The 21,314-nt window shown below is 42.2% G+C and overlaps 1 pseudogene; it reads left to right on the top strand.

The window, feature by feature from the left end:
- The first annotated feature begins 508 nt into the window (after window positions 1–508).
- The window catches only part of LOC102469853 (eukaryotic initiation factor 4A-I-like), a 59,020-nt pseudogene continuing 38,214 nt past the window's right edge, over window positions 509–21,314 (top strand).

The raw sequence follows: 21,314 nt of genomic DNA, 5'->3' as shown, positions 1-21,314 counted from the left end.
GTCTGTGGTGGCTGATTAGAGAGTTACATACCATAGTGCAAGGGTCTCATACACTGGATACACAAGAAATATAATTATGTCATCACTGTGACTTGAAGTCCCCAAGAACTGATAAGATTGTAATATTGGGGCTGGATAGTGGTGCAATGCTAGTGAGATGCTTTGGAAGGCTGACCCACATGGGAAGGTTATGGGTTTGTGCCCAGAGCTCCCTGAAGTGCTGGGCATGGTGTGTGCCCATAACCTGGGACTTTTTCTAGCTGAGGGTGAATTGTGGCATAAAGACTCTTCTGTTGGTGCTTGTCTCTTTTTCTCTCTGGCTCTCTCACTCATGGAGGAAAAAATTTAAAAACAAATATAAATACTTAGCAAATAAAATATATGCCTACCTTTAAAGAATCAGTGTGATGGAGACCTATAAGTTCCTAGGGATGGAAGTTTGCTCTGAACCTTGTAAAACTTGTGCTGTTGAAGAGCAGGGGAAATCATTCCAAGGGGGAGTCACAACATGGGTAAATGGGTGGAGGTTGGGAGCCAAAGGGGAAATACCAGTTTGGCCACAGTGGAGTTTATGTTGGGAGCTAAGAAGAGACTAAACAGCATAGCTCTAGATCACCTAGACTTGGTCTGGGCTGTATCACTTGGAGGTAAGAACCATCAACAGCCTAAGTGTTGTGAGCATCAGATGGTCATGCTCTTGCTGAAGGGTATTTGGGAAACAGGATGCTGGATCAGACAACCTGTGCAAGTTTCTTCCAGCCACAGGACTCTATAGTAGTCAAAAGACAGATAGAGGAAAACAAAGCCAGGGACCTTGGCCTGGATTTCCCTCCCTCATAAATCTCCTCCACTACCCGGCATCAACTCTCTGTCTTCAGATTAATCTTCTCTGGCTTCCTGCAGGAACAGAAAGACCTATTGACCTCATCCTGTTCTCCAGGCTGCAAGTGAGAAATGGAGTTCTCAGACTGGAAAAGGTCTGGGTGTGGGCTGACGGCACTGAGCCTGAGGCAGGAGCTCCCAGGAAAAAGTAGAGCAAGCAGGTACAGTCTTATTCCAGAAGGGCTCTCACCAGGCTTCTCCCAGGTGTCCACACTAAATCATGAAATATGCCCTGTGATTTTTTAGAGAGGTTTTTGCTATAGGGCATGTGTGTTTGCTGGAGAGACAGAGGGAGACAGAGAGACAGAAAGTGAGAAATTACCTCCTGGGGAAATGGCCACACTGCAATCCCTTTTCCTCTGTTTTCCTCTTGGGATTTTGGGCATGCAGGCACATGCACCTGGCATGTTTTAAGCCACCGGATCTGGAACTTGAACTGTGGTCAACTATGTGGGAGTCCAGTGACATAACCATTATACCTAGCTGCTGGTCCCACCTTGGGCTTTTGCATACATGTCTTTAATCTAAAACTAGCAATGTCAGGGGAGCCTACAATCTTCTCGTTTAATTAGCCAATCAGTGACCTGGACTATGTACAATTTTGCTTTAATGCTCTCTTTGATTCTTTTTTCTTTTTTAAAGAGAGATTTTTGGCTTTAGGGTGTGAGCGCTAGCCAGGGACACAGAGAAAAACCTCAAAGGTAAAAAATCACCCCCGGGGGAGGGGGGATGGCCATACTGCAATCTCTTCTCATTCATTTTCCTCTCGAGATTTTGGGCACAAATGCATGCACACGCATATATACCTGGTGTGAGTTTCAAGCTGCTGAGTCCAGGACTTGAACTGCCGTTGGCCATGTGGGAGTTCAGCACCTCAACCACTAAGCCACCTGCTGGCCTCCTTTTTGTCTCTTTCTTTTTCTCCATTGAGTGCTCAGGTGTGAGACACTGTGGTTGAGGAGAAAGAGCTGGAACTTTGTTTTTTTTTGTTTGTTTTTTTTTAATTTTTATTATCATCATAATTTATTTAATTATTTTTATAAAACAGTCAATTGCTATTTCTCATTTTGCTTGTAAAAATACTTTGCCCATCATGAAATACTTCTCAGACCAATCCAGTTGAGAATACTATACATGTCATCATCAACAGTTAATAAGCCCTATCTGTTTCTCACTAACGTCCTGTCTCTCTATTGTTCACTTGCTATCTTTCTCTATCCTCTTCTCTTCACTTACCCCATTCCACACTGTCCTATTCTCATTAAGTACCTTCACTGTTTTTATGTCCTCCGATTTTTAAGAGCAGGAACTTTGAACAGGAAATCCTGCATTCTGGTCTCATCTGTTATTTGCTGTGCCTGCTTTCTCATCTGTAAAACAGGAATAAGAACAGTACCTTTTTAAAACAGAGTGAGCATGAAAATTTCAATGAGTAATGTCACTATTTAGTAGAAAAAGAAGATAACAATATCTGTCACATGGAGTTGTGAGACTCAAATTCATTCATGACTTTGTTCAACAAATACGTGCTGAGCACCCCCAATGTGCCAGGTAGTGTACTAGGCGTGGGGCTGCTGGATTGGAAACAAATGAAACAGTTCCTTACTCCCTGGAGCTAGCAAACTGGTGAGAAAGACAGATAGTACATGGGCAAAAGCACACATAAATGTAGACATTTCTAATGACACAGAGAAGGAAAAGGACATAGTGCCTCTAAAGAAAATCAAAGACAGGGATGTTTTAGGTAGAGTGATCGATCACAGAAAGCTTCTCGGTGGAGGCAACTTTTGAGCGGAGGTGTTCCAGATAAAGGCAACAATGTATGTAGAGACTTGAAGGGGAAAAAGGGTGGGGCAGATTTGCAGGTGTGAGTGAGGCAACCAGTTTTGCAGGGATGGGATGGAATAGAGACTGAGCTTTATTCCGAGTATAAACTGCAAAAGCAATGGAAGTAAATGCTTTTAGAAACTGTAAAAATCCACAAACCTATAACTTACTCTTTTCTAGCATAAAATAGGAGAAGCTGGCGTTAATAGGCTGGAGGCCAATTGAGAAGTGACTTTCACCTCCATGACTTTTTGCATTTTACACTCAAAATAAACCAATTGCCTAAACACTGCAAGTGTTATGCCACAAAAAGTGTGTGTCTGAGTGATTCTAATTCTGAAAGCAGTGTTTGGAGGCCAACAGAACTGTGGTGAGAGCACAGTTTCTGGGTGTGCATTAATACTCTGCCCCTCAGTTTCCTCCTCTGCCGTGACGGGGCTGTTTCCTTCTGAGAAAAGCTCCAATAAACGTTGGTTCTCTATGTCTCGCCTTTCCTCTGTGACTTAGGCTTCACCGTCTGGTGCTTCTAATGACAGTCTGCATTCGAGAGAAGGCATTCCACATTCAGAACTGGCTTTTCGTCCATATGTATCCTGCCCACCACAGAATCTTGGAGCACCTATTGGGGTCTGACCACTCTAGAAATTGCCCTTTCCATAAAAAAGCCTACTAACCTCCCCACCCCAATCCCCAAATCCATCAAATTCACATACTATTGCTGTGGAAGTGAGTTCTCCTTTTCATTCCGATCAAGTGAGCAAAAAGGAAAATAGGGAGGGATCCATCAGAACGACTCATGAAAAATATGTATGTTCTTTAAAGGAAGACGGCATACAAATGGGATATATATTTTTTCCAAAGGGGAGGAAGAAAATGCAGGCTTTTAAACAGAAGACTTTAAGCAGGGAGTGAGAGAGGAAAAATATGTCTCTTAAATGCATTCAGCGCCATCGCCACAAGGCTGCCGAGCCAGGATTGTTTATTAGAAGATAAGATAGTGAAAAATGTATTTTGCAGAAAGAAAATAGTAAAGTCAGGTCTGAGGCAGATAAGAAGCCAAATTTCTATTTTATGCTCAATTGAGTGACTCAGTTACATTATCTGGGAAGCAGGGGTGAAATAACACCCTTCAGAAATGAGGCTGGGGTTGCTCTGGGTCTCCTTCCAGTCTCGGCCCAGCTGAACTCAGCACAGCTGGGAAGCTGCTGCCTCAGAGCAGTGAGTTTGCAGCCCAGGAATGAAGGGAAGAAAGGTTCTGATCTCTTCTCTCCAGCACCGTCTTTTCTCCTTCTTGTTATATAAGTGCTTCAGTTCAGCTTCATACCTCCCCTTCTGCTGCCAAAGGTGGGAAAACAAAAACACACATGCATACGAGATGAAGCCCTGCATAGGCCTGCAGATGTGATAGCTGGAAGCCTCATTAGAGATCAGCGGGTCTAGTGGATACAGACTCCTAGCGTGTGTGGTCAGTGCTTTGTTTGGCAAAAGAGAACATGTTGTTTTGAATGCTTTTACGTGGAACATGGTTCTCCTATTTGCCAAAAGTCCCATTAGTCCCCTTTTTATTTTTACCCAGCTAGTTTAATACAAGGGTCTTCAAAAGTTCATGGCAAATGTGTATTATCAATAAATAAATAAATACCCCCCGCCCCCGCCAAACCCAATGGCTATGGGTGGCCCCATAGCCTAATGATGAAGGGAGCTGGATCCCACATTGCTGAATGAAGTCTAAATCCCTGCCCTACTGGCTTGAAAAACATGCCAGGCATGTATGTATGCATGCCCCAAATCTCAATGGGATGAAGAAATAAAGAAGGGATGATGGTGTGACCATGTTCTATCCTCATCCAACCCTGTCTGTGTTTCTTTTTCTCTCTCTCTCTGGTGAGTGTGCATGCAGTTCCTCTGGCAATTACAAAAAATAGAAAGAAAAATACTATGCATGGGTTATACAAATTTGTGAACCATAATAAACTTGTACTTTAATTTCATTTTCCCACAAGCTTTTTGAAGTACCCTCATACATTTCTGTTATATGCGTTCTCTCTGGTGAAATATAAGATGGTTACTTCAGAGGTAATCCAGAATCCTCAATGTAAAGATGGGGAACTCCAACCAGAGAGGTCAAGATACTCATCTAAAATCAACAGCTAGAGTTGCATCATTACAAACAGAACCAGGATTCTGGGCTCTGTTCCTAATCACCTCTTATCCTTTCCTAATGGTTCAACCTCTGTGTCCTGTCTCATTTTAGGGAGACTTAATTTATTACCCAGTTGGAAATAATCAGCATAACCATTAACCCAGAATAATGGCTCCTGAAGATACCTACCTCCTAATTCCAAAAATCTATGAATAACTTTGCAGATGTGGTTAAATGAAGGACCTCGAGTTGGGTAATAATCCTGGAGTATCTGGGTAGGTTCAGCCTAATCACATGGGTCTCTATAAGTGGTCTCCTTTGTGATGCGAGAGAGGAAGAGATATGGCAAAGGAGGGAGATGTGGTGTTGCTGGCATTGAAGATGAAGGAAGGGAACCTTGAGCCAAGGAAGGTGAAGAGCAAAACTGTAGCAGCCAGAGAAGGCGTATGCTGGCCTAGAGCCTCTGGAAAGGAGCACAGCCTTCTGACAGCACCTTGATTTTAGCCAGTGAGGCCCAATGGGGGCTTCTGATCTGCAGAAAGAACTGTAAGATAATAATGTTCTGTTTTAAGACACTAAGTTTGTGGTCACATGTTACAAAGGCAGAAGGAAATGATGCAACAATCATCTAAGTCCTAATGATACTTCACACCCCCATTCATTCTCTTATTCATTCTTTCCTTTCTGAAGATTACCAGGAAGTCGCTTGTGGCTAGTTTTTAGGCTCATTTAAACTCAACTTGGAGATAAAAAATGAACTCTAAGAGGGAGGGTAATTATAGGAAAACTGGATTTGATAAGCCATTGTATATTGGAGCACAGGGAGCAAAATAGTCATTTTGTTTCATTCATATGTATCTATATATTTAATCAAGAATAGATGCTATGATAAGGAAAGTACTTCCCCAATGATATATAAGAAATTAAGGGCAGGGTCAATATTAAAATTCTAGGTTTCTGCCTTTTAGGATCCAGTATTCTTACCATTTTCCGAGTTTTTTGTTTGTTTTTATCTGATTAAAATACTATTATACCAGGAGCTAACTCAAATATATTACATCATTTTATTTTCCACAAAGACATAATTGCCATTCAGTGGGAAAGGGTGATTTTTTCTTGGTCAATTGAATATCCACATGAACAAAAATTAACTTTATCTCTTCTTTCAAACCATCTACAAAAGCTGATTTAATATAAATATAGACATGCATGAAGAAGGTAAAACAATAGAGTTTCTAGAAGAAAACATTGGATAAAATAATAGTTATTTTGGGATAAGTAAGAAATTATTTAACAGGGGATAAAAACTACTATAAGAGGAACCAGCAGATGGCATAATAGTTACATCTGTACTCCCACATAGTTGACTGTGGTTTGAGTCCAGGACCTGGTGGCTTAACGCTCATGCCAGGCTCATGTGCATGTGTGCTCAAAATCCCAAGAGGAGAATGGAGGAGAAGGGATTATGGCATGGTCAGCCCCCTGGGGGTGACTTCTCATTTTCTGTCTCTCTGTTTCTCTCTGTCTCCCCGGAGAGCGCATACACCCTATAGCAAAACAAAAACAGAAACAAAACAAAACAAAAAAACTCTCTTAAAAAATTACTAGAATGTATTTGAAGTATACTATCTTAACAAAGGTCTTTGCTATGGTCTGAATGTTAGTATCCACTCAAATTTTCTGTGTTGGGACCTAATTCCCAATGTAAAGGAATTAAGGGGTGGTTGCCTTCGAGAGATGAGGAAGTCATGAAGGTTCTGCTGTTATAAATGAGGATGTTTGCCCCTCCCATTATGTGAGGGCATAGCTAGAGGGTGCCACTTTTGAAGGAGAGTGAGCCTTTTCCAGACACTGAATCACTTGTTACCTTGATCCGAGACTTCCCAGCCTCCAGAACTGTGAGTAATAAATTTCTATTGTTTATAAATCACACAGTCTATGGTCTATAATATTTTTGTTACAACAGCCTGAACATACTAAGACAAATTTAAATTAAGAATATATAAAAGACAGCCCAAATGCAAAAGACTTACCAAAGCTACCATAAAGATCAATAAGCATATAAAAAGTGACTGGAGCTCACAATAAGATGCTTCCCCTCACTCACCAGAAAGGCTGAAACTAAAAGGATTGAGAATACCAACTCTTGTCAGATAAGGAAGAGCTGGAGCTCTTACAGTTGGTTGCAATCATAATTCATCATTATATCTTGTATTTTCATAGCAAAGGCCATATTTGATTTATAAATGAATCACCCACCCTTCACCTGTCCTGTGCCAATATTAAGTGCTCATCTTTGGAATGAGAGTCAGAGTCCTGATGACAAGTAGAAGAAAGTGACCACAATGAGGAATAGTAGAGAGGTCCAAATAATCAGCTCCCTGGGGATACGAGGCGGGGCACCATCAAGGAACTGAGTTCCAGGCGAGTATGCGACCCTTCGTGCCATGGGACCTCCACGGCCTCAGAAGCAGCAGAGCATGGTGGGCTCACTGGTCTCTGAAGCGAGAAGAGTACTGAATAGTATCACAGCGCTGCCATTGACTAACTGTTTGACCTTGAAGCAAAATGACTTAACCTCTCCAGCCCTTGGTTTTCTCACTAACAAAACAAATCATAAGGGTATCAGCCATATAGGATGGCAGTGAGGATAAGTGAGATGCTAAAAGCAAAACATCTGGCCCATAGTAGGTGCTCAGTAATGAGGCTATTCGTTTTTTCCGAGGGCTTCATAAAATTTTCTAAAGAGAACTTTTATACCTTGCAAGACAGCAACCTGTTTTGGGAACATTCTGTCATTTTTTCTTTGTATCTTTGGGAAATCTCTTTTGTTTACATTTAAACCTGACCTTCAGTAAAAGCCCTGACCAGCATAGTCCAAGGCCCACCCCTTGAGAAAGGTGGGGCTTTGGATGTCCCCGCAACTGGCCAAAGCATCCATCACCTTTACAGCCTGGCTCCTGCTGTGCTCAGAGCTGAGGAGACAGTGGTCAGGAAGGAAGCCACAGAATGGCAGTCCATAACTCTCCATCATCATGGCTCTGCAGTTAAAGGCAGAGATGCCTCAGGATAGATACAGGGCAGTTCTATGCTGAGCATATGCTGGGATTGTTTATGCCTTATAGATGAGAAAGCTGGGGGGAAATACTTACAGCCAGGCAGCCCTGGCATGCTGATATACCGAAAGAATGAGAAATTGTGATAATATGTTTGTATGCCTCTGTGTGTGTGTGCGTGTGTGTGTGTGAGAGAGAGACAGAGAGAGAGGAGAGAGAGCGTGCATGTGAGTGAGATGCACTTTGCCTCCTGTCTTCACCTCCTGTCTTCAAGAGCTGCCAAGTGAAATGGAAAGAACTGTGAAATGGAAAGAACCATCCCATGGATCACAGTCAGGAACCCTCTGTCTGGTTCTGCTCTGTCACTTCTCTGGATTATTATATCAGAGGCAAGAAAGTTAGCCTTTGGGCTAACTCAGGGAAGAGCAGATTATTGTCTGGGTGAGTATGAGCTGATGAGAGGAATGAATGCTTCCCACCTGGGCATTCAGAAACAGAAAACTGGGACTCACAGAGGCCCAAACTGGATGCTGACTCAGAAGCCAACGAAGTACCAAGGTCTTTGGCAATAGGATTCACAGATCTGATGAAACACACATCCTCGAGTGAGATAGTTGAAGTTGTAAACTGAGCTGCTTGCTGTGTGAGCTTAGGCAAGACACCCACCTCTCTAAAACCTTATTTCATATTCTTCAAGATGAGAACAATAATATCTCCTTCAGAATGTTGCTGGGTAGGGTAGTGCATATAGAAAACTCAATATAGTGTCTGGTGCAAAACTATTATTACCATTTTTTTCCCTATAAATTTTCTAGGGGACACATTTGCTTGTCAGAGAGAGCCAGAGAAAGCAAGAAGCAGTCTCCCATGGAGGAGAGTCACGCCACAATCTTTTCTCTATCTCCCCTTCATCTCAAGAGTTTGGGCATGCACACACATGCATCCAATATGTTTTCCAAGCCACTGGCTCCAGGACTAGAACTGCTCAGTTGACCATTTGGGATCCAGCTTCCTTGACCACCATGCCACTGGCTGGCCCTTCTTTCTTTATTAGGGCAATTAAAGCAACAATGTTTGCCTGTTTGCCTGTTTTTCTTATCTTTACTCTGTCTTTTCTTTCTAGCTATGGTTTTCAAGTGTGATTTCCTGGGCCTACATCACCTGGAAAACGACATAAATGCAAGACCTAAGATGATACCTCTGACCTATTGGATCAGAAACTTGGGGCTGGGACTGGGGCTGGGCTGGAGCTCAGCCATTGCATTTTAGCAAGCCCTCCAGATGATTCTGGTGCACAATCACCAGCCTACACCATGACTAATTATGAGGGGGTCTTCAAATTGTTCAAATAGAATGTATTTTGTGAAAAGCCTAGGCATGGAGTACAACTGCTTTTGCATCAAAATAAACTTGCATTTAATTCCATTTTCCCCTGAAAGTTTTGAAGTTTCCTCGTGCTTCCAGTTCAGTTTCCTTATAGGGAGTTTTTGCTTTCTCATGGTACATTATGGCCCTTCTGAACTGGCTTGTCCTTATCTCTACAATCTATTCTATACATAGTGCGCATTTTTAATGTTTATTCTTATTTCTTTTTTTATAAGAAAGAGGACGGAGAAGGGAGAGCGAGAAAAGCACCCTTAGTGGGGTCTCAAGCTGTCTCCTACTCCCACCTCAGCCTTCCCTGCCAGCCAGGATCACTGGTATGCATGCACAGTCTGCTTGTATAGGTCGACCTGGGGACCAAACACTAATCTTCCATATGATTTCTAGCACTGTGGAGCACCCCACTGCTGCACTGCCATGGCTGGGACAATACATAGATTATTTTTAAAAATGTCTACGAGGGCTTTTCATTATCCTTAAAATAAAACTCAGACTTTAGCCACAACCCCAAGGCCCTTTGTGACCTGGACTTTGCTTCTTCTTCAACTTCCTCTTTCATTTTCCTACCTTCAGTCACTGCCTTCTCCCTTTTTCTTCACTGTTATTTTTCTGTTCCTCAAGTGTACCAAAGACCAATGGTGTCTTCTTCCTAGAATGGAATGGCCTTCTACCAGAGCTTTACATGTCTGGGCTCATGTTATTATTTTGACATCAGTTTATATGATCCCATTCAAAGAAACCTTTCCCTAGCTTTCCCTTCAGCTTAAAGAAGTCCCATCCCTTAATAGTATCGAGAGATCCCATTTCACTGCTATCAAAGGTCATGTCAGTACCCCATATTTTCTTGCTTATTCATGTGCTTTTATGTGTGCTGTCTTCCCTAGTAGAATATAAATTCCTTGAGAACAGAGGCCTTGCTTACTCTGTTTACATTTTATCCCTAGTATTTAGAAAGTATCTGGCACAGGGACCAGCAGTTAGCATAATGGTTATGTCGCTGGACTCCCATGTAGTCGACTGCGGTTTGAGTCCTGGACCCGATGGCTTAAACTCACTCCGGGCACGTGTGCGTACGTGCCCAAGATCCTGAGAGGAGAATGGAGGAGAAGGGATTGCGGCGTGGCCATCCCCCCTGGGGGGGTGATTTCTCGCTTTCTGTCTCTCTGTCTCTCTCTGTCTGTCTGGCGAGCGCACGCGCCCTATAGCAAAAAACTCTCCAAAAAAAAAAAAAAAGTATCTGGCACAGGGTGAGTGCTCAATAAGTATTTGTTTGTTGAAAGAATGAATGAAAATGAATAGATGGATGAGTAAATTAAATATAGAACAATATTCTAATAGGACGATACCTGAAACCTGTCATTTAAGTCCATTCTAATCCAATGTTTCACATGGATATGGTTTATTTAGCTCTCTGGTTTGCAAGAGGGTAGTGCTATGCTGCCCCCGCCCCATCTCTGGGAGAACTTGAAAATAGGGGAGCATTTGCTGCCGTAATGGTTGGGGTTACTAAGGACATCAAACCACAAGTGGGTGGGGTGGGTGGACTGAACCCCTCCTAGGTACAGAGCGGTCATATTAGAAAATGCACCATCCCCTGCACCTCTCCCCCAGAAAACACTAGCAGCATTCCATTTGGGAACCAATGGTTGAACCTAATCATATTTAAAAATAGCTGAAACCTGGAGTTGCTGGTATTTCAAAGCTCCTACCCCCTCGTGTTCCAGCCCTGACCTGTGCACTATTTATAGTTTCAATGAAGAAAACCTCAAACTGGCTCAGAAATGGTTAACTTTGCCTGAGACAGCAGCTATTTGGCTTGTGAGTCTTTATTTTCAGTGACTAATAGGTAAAAGGGACGTGAGTTCTCCCGATCTGTGGAGGCTGCGGCATAAACGATGTCTCTGAGGCCCATTCCTGTGATTACTGAGCTGGATATGAGCGATAGGATATTTTGCGGAGATAAAAATGTCTGACCAGCTAATAACTACCAGACGCCAGCGCCAAGATGGGGGGCAGGCAAAGGGGGGGGGCACGAGGAGGGGCGTAATTCACTCAGAGAGAGAGAGACTTGATGAAGAACTAATGCCAGGCATATACGTGTGGACACACATACACACCTACACACACACACACACACACGCACAGCATGAGTACTCACACTGTACATAGACACAGAGCACAGTTCAGAACACAGACACTGGATGGACCCAGATATACCCTAGTTTAACTGACAGGACACAGATAACACACAAAGGCATGGATGCCCAGAAACCATGCAACTTTGTGCAGAATACAGCCTTCCAAGACAGAACCACATGCAACATCCAGCTTTCAACACTGGGCACACCAAATCGCAGAGCATTTAGGACACACTTTATACAACCAGCTCGTGCAATAGATGGATACACATGTATAACACACACAAGTGTGCAACTCACTTGTATGGACAGTACCCATGTATATATTTATACCCTATGCACAAATAACCACAATACACAGAATATACACACACAATCAATATACGGAAATATATCATTATAAATGCAGGTCCAGCTAACACAGATATAACAAGTACAACATGCAACATACACACACATGCACTCATTCCACTAAAACACACATACCACAGGGCACAACACACATATGCTCAGACCTCTCTCAGAGATCTGCAGCCTTAAGAGGCAAACATCACACAAAACCTACCCCACACATTTACATGTGTCCTTCTTTTACTAACAACCACTTTTTAAAATGAACTCTCAGACCCCTGCTCCAACAACGGCAATGATTACAACAACAAATCAACACAATATGCAAACCCTACTCTGTAACTGTCAGATTAAAAAATAATTATGTACAGAAGACCAATGCTTCATGTGACCCTCTTTCACCTTTGTGGATAGTGTTTCATCCTTGCTAAAGGCAGAAAATCAGCCTATGGCACAGCTGAAGTAGGTCTGACTCTTCGGTTTTTCTCTGGCTGCTGGAGGAGGGCAGGAGAGAGGAGAGGCCAGAGTCCCTAATAGACTGTCCAGGTGGCACAGGCCTCAGTAGCAGGAGGCCTAGGACACAACCCTACAATCTGATGCTACCCTGCTACGGGACCTGGGACATGTTATGTATCATTTCTAAACCTCAGTTTCTTCATCTGTAAAATGGACATGAACCTGCCTCAAAGGGTTAAATCAGATAAACTGCAGGATGTAATTCAAATATGAATTGTGGACGTGAATTCCTCATACTCCTAAAAAGAGATAATTAGCTGTGACAACCCCCCCATGTATCAGTTTTCAATTTGACCTCTTTGCTTGCCTTTTCTCCCAAAGGAACTTCTGCATGTTGTGAATAACTAGTCTATCTGGCCTTGCCCACAGAGGAAGGCCGTACTTATTTTATTATCTCTGTTGAGTCTTTGCTACATGTCAGGCCCACTACCGAGTGATTTATCTGTATTATATAATGCAGAGCTCACAACGACTTTTTAAAGTGTGTTCTTTTATTATCCCCATTTTACAGATGAGGTGCAGCTTGGTCAAGAGACTTGCCCAAGATCTCATCAGTTGGTGAATTTTGTAGAATTCAAACTGACTTTGTTGTGGTATAGAGAACTATCGTTCTCCACCCTTCCCACAGAAGCTTGCCAAATGCTTCTATTGAGTTGGCAAGTAAAGCCATTAGGTAGGCAAAACTAAAGTGACTCTGAGAAAAGTCTTCCTTTTCATTTGCTCCAGGGTATGTGTACTAGCTCGAGGAAAGAGAGAGGAGTGTGTGAAAGAGAGAATGCTCCAGGGGGATGGCCATGTTGTAGTCCCTTCTCCTCCATTCTACTCTTAGGATTTGGGGCATGTACCTGGTGGGTCTGGGACTCTAACTGCATAGCTGGCCATGTGGGATCTAGCCACCTTAACCTCATGCAATTTGTTGGCCCAAGAAAAGCCTTCTTATGCTGGCCCTTTCTCCATCAAGACTCAGGAATTGGGAATGTCACAGTTTTCTAGACCTCACTTTAGGGTATCACTTTCCCCCTACTTGACACAGTTGCAAGTTTGTAACCTATTTTCAACCTTTTTAAGGCCCTGCTCCTCCAACTATAACCATTACCTTCCTGTATGATCATGAGTTAGTCAGTATATCCCATCAAAAGAACACCAGGTGGTGGGTCTTCCTCTAATTTTTTATTTGTTTTCAATCTCCCTATCTGTGATTGATAACTTTAGGGTTGATAAATATTCAGTATCTCCCTAAATAATAATAAAGGCACATGTGGTCATCAGGACTCACTTTCAGGCACTTAATATCGCTTTTTGGACACTCTACAATGGCTAGTGATTGAGAAATAAGAATTTAAGTGCAGATCTTGGCTCTGTTACTGTAGGCTACATTAAACATATTACTTTTCTGAATCCCGGTTTATTTCTACATAAAATGATATTAAATCATAGTACACAGACTTTATGGGGCTGTTGAGTGGCTTAACCGAGTTGGTATTTGTAAAGTGTTGAGAACAGAATCTAGTGTGTAGATGTTCTCCATCATCACCAACGGGGGCTGGCAGCTCCGTAGGTTATGGCTTTGCTCTTTCTTGAGTTTGGGTCATTCCTCCAGGAGATCCTTACTCTTGCCATCTTTGTTTTCTCAGGTTCATGCTGATCCAAGCACGAGCAGACCTCTGTGGAGTTGCCATGGCTCTTTTTAGTTGAGGGTGATGCGATAGATTCACAGTAGGGCATTGGAGGTGCACAATTACCCACCCTAGTGGTAGGCAGGAAGCCCCAGAGGTGGTGGGTTAATTTTAGTGGCAAGTTGCATGGGAGGCTTTCAGTGCCCTGAACACATGCTGCTCACGAATTCCTTTTTCATCTTGCTCCAATCAAAGAGCTTTAATTTCCAGTCTCCTTGTGTTTTCTGGGTTACCAGCTTCCCTTCTCTTTCATTTACAAAATCCTCCCACCAACTTTGATATATCATGCTGTATTTTGTCACAACAAGCCTTGTGTTTAAATTACTATGTAATCCAAAGATTTAGAAACCTCGATTTCTTGCTTTGATAACATTAGATCTTATCCAAGTACACTTTTGGTGGAAAATTCACTGTTCTCTCAGTCATCCACTGTAATATCCTGGTTGTCAGAGAGAAATAATGTGGTTTGGCAGGAATATGTGAACAATACTGCCATGGGAATGATGTCAAATCATGTGTGTTTGTGTATATGCATGTAGCAGTATGCATGTTTGTGTGGGTGTACATAACAAAAGATCAATCTTGACATCTCAACATGGTTCAACCTCATAGGTTTTGACTCAAAAGATGTAAAACAGATGCCCTTTACCCCAGGATGGTATTGAAGAGTTCATGAGTGTGGGAGTTTTCAGCTACTTAAATACATTGCTGCTGACTACTGAACATATTGGGTTGATGGAAAAGTCATGACACTGTTTTGCATAGAAAAACATAGAAAAATACGTCATGACTTTTCTGACAACCTAATAGCTCTTATCCTTCCCATTTCCTTAAATGGATCTGTAGTTCATGTCTCTGTCTCAGATTCTTTCAGAATGAACTCCAACTTTTTAGAAACTACTGTACATACACAAACACTCATTTTCTCAAGATCTAACCACCTTAAGATGACTTTGGAGGAGTGAAGAATATTAGAAATCTATACAAATTGATATCAAACATTATTAAAAGTAAATATCACACTTGGGGCTAATGAATATTATTATTTTCCATGAGTCTCTGTCTGTTTATCTGTAAAATGAGGGCATTTACCTCTATCAGTCATTGTGAATATTAACTGAGAAAAGCTGGTCAAGATGTATATGTCAAAGTTCATTTTTCTGAGGCTACAACTGCCAGACGGAATAGGGGTTTTGGAACATAGAATAGGAATTATATTCTATAGATGACAGGGAATGAAGTTCACTCATGAATGAATTCTGTCATTAAATATCTAGTCACTGGAAAGGTAACAGAGAAATAAATATAGCTCCTTCATTTTTTAGCTTAGAATGTTTAGTGTATATAGACCTTAATTACATATAGTAATAGTTACATAAGTTGGTATCATTTAAGATTTAGAAGTTGGTATCATTTAAGTTTTAGAAGGGCTGATGTATGTTGAGTTTTATGTTTGGGGATGGTATCCGTTATTATTATTATTATTATTATTATTATTATTATTATTTTATTTTAGAGATTTCTGCTATAGGGTGTGTGTGCTCACTGAAGAGACAGAGAGAGAAAGAGAGAAATCATCCTCCAGGGGGATTAGCCATGCCACAATCTCTTCTTTCTCCTCCTGGGATCTTGGGCATGCATTCACATGTTCCTGGCATATTTCAAGCCTCCAGGACTGGGACTGGAACCGCTGTCAACCATGTGGGAGTCCAGCAACATAACCATTACACCATCTGCTGGTCTCAAAGGTTTTCTTTAAGAAACTCAGGTGTCTGTAATATGAAGGCAGGTGGGTGAAGAGATGAGGACCATTCTTGGCAGAGAAAACATCTATACAAGTCTTTATGAGATTGGAGGAAGCATGACCTATTCATTAAAAGGACCATGTTGATTATAGCTGGGAATGGAGGTAAGGTGTATGATAAGGCTGGGGAAGTATTGGCTTGAGAAATGGGTGGGAATTAAATTAGGCAGGACTTGGCAATTTAAGATTTTGACCTTTTCCCCTAAGAGCAATGGGACAGATTTGAACTGCTTAAATTGGAGAATGGCAAACTTACATGTGCTTTATGCTAGGATCTCTTTTGCTGCTGAGAATGGGTTGAAACAAGGCAAGTGGAGAAAGTGATCATCTAGGAAGAGACTGTAATAATCCAGGTGAGGGATAGATGGCTCCAGCCAGAGTCAAATGGTAGGGTGAAAAGAAGTGTGTGGACTCAGTATACAGCTAGGAAATAAAATTGGCAGTGCCAGAATAGACACTCAGGTGGTGGTGAAGGAGAAGGTACTGAGCATGACTCCCAAGTTTCTCACTTGCCTGAAGGATAGTGAGAGTGTTTAATGACACATTGAAGGATTTGAGGATTAGAGGATGCCTTCTCTAGCCTCGTTGAGATAGACTTCCTGTTTTTTCTGGCTATCATGTGAGAATCCATTGTGTCCCTGTACCTATCTATCTTCTATGTTCTTGTGTCCTCTGTAGTTCCAGACATAAGAAAGGTCCTCGGTAATGATATAGTCTTGTAGAGGGAGGAATACCTTGGACACTAGCCATTCTATCACCTCCTCACAGAGATCTGTGACTGAAGGCCCCAGTGTGAAGAAGCCATGGGACTGGGCTTACAACTCTTAAGCCTGGGTTCTCTTCATTAGTTCTTCTGCTACATAACCTTGAGCAGATAAACAGAGTGCCATGAAATGCTCTCTACCCCATCTCCTTGTTCAAAGATGCTTAATTTAACTTATTGTTTGCCAACTGAAGATTTTAATCTTTGGGCAGCCTCTCAGTCCTGGCATTCAAATTGGTTGTAAAGATTAACTGAGTTTGTCTGGTAGGTGATGTCTCTGTCTCTCTCTGGCAAGTGTACCCACCCTATAGCAAAAAAAATAAAAAATAAATAAAAAATAAAAAAATAACAGCAAAGAGATTAACTGAGTTAATTTAGTTAACACTTAGGAAATGTCTGGTATAGACTCGACTCCACATAACTATTACTTCTGGTATGTTCTAACCCTATAAGGTCTTGAAACAGGTCCTGGTATCTATCCTTCTCTTTTTACTTGTTAATAATGCCAGCACTCTCCCTGTCAAGTTTGGTTGTTCTTGGCTGCACAGCCAGTCACATGTCTTAGTTTCCCTTACAGCTATGTGTGGCCATGTGACTAGGTTCAGGCCAATGGAGGGGGAGTGGAAGCAAGATGAATGCTATTTCCATGTCTAGAAGATTCCAAGTCATTTCTTAACCAGCAAACCTGCCTGCTCTGGGCTCCATAACCCTGTTTCTTTCTGGGGCAGAAATGGCAACAGCTGAGACAACTGCTTTGGACCAGAGATGGAGGTCCAATGTTGAAGACAGGAGAGCCAACTCAATAGCTGGGTCACTGGTGACTATATGCAGCAGAGCTGTTCCTACTCCACCTCCTGGGATACTCACCATGAATGACATGAAGGGAAAAACAAACTGCTATCTTACTTCTGCTCCTGTATTTTGGAGATCTCTTTAAAACACCAGCTTAATCTGAACCCCAACCAGTGTAGACCAACCCACTTTTCCTACCTGTGTTCCTTGACTGACTTGCACTGAGGCTGGGCTACAACTTTGCTGTCACACTATCACAATTGCCTTTTCTCTTACTATTCACTTTCCTGCCTCCAGGCCTTGCTCAGGCTGTTTCTACTGCTGGAATGTTCTTTCATGGCACACATAAATGTCTAGAGAATGTTATTTAGTGCAAAGGACACACATAGAGAATGTTACTTAGTGAAAAGCACACATGTTTTGAGATTAGGCAAGATTGGATTTGACCCTGGTTCTGGCACTTTGCAGTGTGTGATCTTGGGTAACTTCTTTCAACTCCCTGAATTTTTTTTTTTTTTTATCTGCAAAATGGATCTAGTGATACCTATCTTGTGGAGATATTCATGAAGACTGACGTGAAGTGTGGACATGGGGCCTGGTTCCAAAAGAACGCTGGAGATTACTATGACTAGTGTCACTTAGTGGACGTGTTACAACATGGATGGTATTTACTCCAGAGTTTTCCAAATATCATTCATGTTACAAACCCTGGGCTGCATGTTAAAAATGCAGCTTCTCTGGCTCCTTTCCTGGTCCTTTCCCTAGAGACTGGATGTGGGCTATGGAAGGTGACCTGGAATTCAATTAAGTCCTCCCCACGAAGCAATTGTGATTGTCAGGGAAGTTGAAGAAGCTAACCCTGCTTCACCAGTTGGAAGCAGCTATCTCTCCTTTGAGGTGGCTGAGCACTCCATGTACTCTTTGGCTGTATCCATTTCTACTTTGCATTATTGGTATTTTTGTAATGTACGTGTTTTTATCTCTACTAATAATAGCCACCACTTATGGAGTGCTCATTAGGTGCCAGACACTGTGTGAAGTACTTTACATACATTATATTACCTAATCCCCTAACCACCCTTTCATCAGCTGCTGATGAAAATAATAACAGCTACTTGATAATGTGCCTTTAAGATGTCTCAGCCATGAGGCTAGGTGTCTGTCATGCAGTATCTCCTTTGTTCCTCGCAGCCCTCCATGACACAAATCCAGAGCCCTAATTGACTAGCGGTAGCTAGGTTCAGAGAGGTGAAATGACTTGTCCAAGAACACACAGCCTAGAGGTAGAAGAAAAAGAGTGAAATTGCTTATCCAAGGCAGATGAAAAGAGCAGGATAAATCTTCCCACTTCTGCAAGGAGAACATAACTTCTCGGTCAAGCAGATGTCACTCGGGATGATGTCCTAGAACATCCACATCCAGAAGCAGCAGCAAGAGGCAATTCACTACCTTTCTGCTCACATTGCTGGAGGAGCTGGCAGCTGCAGCACCCATCTGAGCACCTGGCGAGGAAAGTGGGACAAGGCAAGGCAGCCTCCACAGACATTTCATTGATAAGGTGTCATACTTAGGAAAAAGCTAAGGGTGGCTTCTTTTGCAAGGTGTGGGGTCTGGATCCATCCACCTCCATTAGAAATTGAAGCTGTCTTTCTGGGTCTGGGTATATTCAGAAATTCTTCATTGATTTTAAAGATTTCTAGTTAATGAAGCATTTATTAATCAAGTATTTACTCGCCATACCTAGAGATGAGCTGGCTGCAGATTCTACCCTCAATGAGCAAGGAAGAAGAGTGAACTATAACTGCTTTTTCAGCTAAAGAAAATGAGTAAAAGAAAAAACAAACAACATCCCTCCCCACTAAAATCATTTCTTTTTTTTCAGTCATGTCACAAGGGTTGATGCATGGCAGCTCTGTATTCTGAACCTCGGTAAGACCTTGACTCTTCCTTCCACACGCCACCTCCTCCACATCAGACCCCCAGTTGATGTTTGAGGCTCCACCGGTTTCTGATCCCCAGGGAATCAGCCCTCCTTTAGAGGGAGGTAAAATTGCTGTCGGATTATTCCATACCATAAAGAAATGCAATCTAAAACTGTCAATGTATGCAGAATGTGGAATTTAGGAGCCGTGTCAGTCCTGTGTGAGCAAAGAGAATAATTGATCAGTGGCAACCTTCTCTTTAAAAACACTTCACATCTTAAAAGATACTCATCATTTACATATGAACTGGCACTTTGGAGTTTCTGAGCACTTCATGCCCATTATCCTATTGAGCCACCCAGAAGTCTAGTGAGATGGATGAGGAGAGAGAGACTCAGGGAGGCTTGGTACCTTCTGCAACATCTTACAGAAGCTGGGGCCCTGAGTCCACATTCATTGCTCCATTCGCTAGACTAAGCTGCTACTCTAATCAAATCACCCTTCAGATTTCTGTTTGCTTGACTGAAAACCCACATTTCTCATAGGAATATTTTCCCCTGCTTTCAATCATCTCTGATGTGGGGTAGAAATGCAGCTATATTAAAGAATGATTCCATCAAATTGCAGAGCAGAAGCAGAGCAAGAGATGAAGTGTTTCTGGTTGAGAGCTCCTTGCTCTTCCGAGTTATTGCCAAGTACAAGGGACTTCTTGTACCACAGTCAAAGAGGAGAAATATCCCCAAGAAGAGATCTTCGAGGTGACCACGCTCCAGACTGTTCTGATAATTAGAGTCACCAGGTAGAACCATTGGCTTCTCAGCAAGCAACTCACGTTCAAGTCAAACAGATGGCAGGTATGTTTGGAAATAGTTCTCCAGGATTTTTCCTGCATCCAGTTCCTATGAGCTGAGCAGACAGCCGAGTCATTATCTTATTTACTTGGCCTGTGTAGACTGCCAATCTGGGTAGCCCAGGATTAAAAGCCAAGTCATGCCTGCTAGATCAGGGGCCAAGATAAGTGTGAAAAATAGATACAGGGCATCAATGATGATGAGGTAGCTAAGGGAGGACACTTCAGACCTGGAACGGTGACAGCAAGGCAGAGAGTTCTTTCTGGAGCAGACACAGTGCACCTTTGCTTCTGTTCTGTTTGCCTTATGGATGGGGAGAAAAGATAGAGTGGACCCCATAGTCAGTTCATGCAACACCATGAAGACGTAAGGAGCTATCATGTAATGTTCTTCCTTATCTTGTTTTCATTTGTCGATCATGGTTCTCTCCAAAGAGGCACAGCCCAGCTTTCTTCTCTACTCCATGTCATTGCACATGTTCTTCTATAGGATCCTAGAATTCGGTAACATTTTCAATACCTGATCAGGATCAATTTTCAGTCACAGATTTTGTCATTAAATACCAGATTCAGAATGACTCTTACCAATGACGGTATAATCTTGGGATTTTGCTGGTAGGAAGAGAGTCTATGTCTCTTGGTTCCCAGGACAAAGTGAATACATGTGTAGCTATTATAATTATCAACAATGTTCTCTTTCACTCCCCAAAGTGTCCCAGTTTGAATCACAAATCACAGGTGACCAGATGGATTGGAAAATGAGGGTGCAGAGGGGGTCACGTGTCCTGCTCAAGGCGTGCGGTGGGATGGCGATGAAGCTAGGATAGAAACCATTGCTCCTCCCTCTAGGCTGAGGCTCACTCCTCTGCACATACTTCCTTGGGTATTCATTTATTTACACCTTGCCTTATTCCAGAGAGGATTTGAGGCAGTCACTCCCCCACAAAGTTTAATACCTTGTCGTTACCATTTACCACCTTCAAATCATAGAAGTTTAGAGCTTCCCCTCATAAAACCAACTTGGAAATGTGGTATGCCTGTATATCAGGAACATACATTAATTCTGACCCCTCTGGGGAGTTAAAAGTTTTTCCAGAAAAGCAATTTTTTATTCTAGAGTTTAACAGTGACTTTGGTTAGAAGAAATAACACTTTCAGGAGGACTCAAGCTGTTGGAAGTCACTTTAACTGCAACTGGTACATAAATTAGG

Source organism: Tupaia chinensis, unplaced genomic scaffold (assembly GCF_000334495.1).
Source record: "Tupaia chinensis unplaced genomic scaffold, TupChi_1.0 Scaffold143843_1, whole genome shotgun sequence".
NCBI lineage: Eukaryota > Metazoa > Chordata > Mammalia > Scandentia > Tupaiidae > Tupaia > Tupaia belangeri.
The sequence above is the reverse complement of the archived record's forward strand: the minus strand, read 5'-3'. Positions and strand labels throughout refer to the sequence as shown.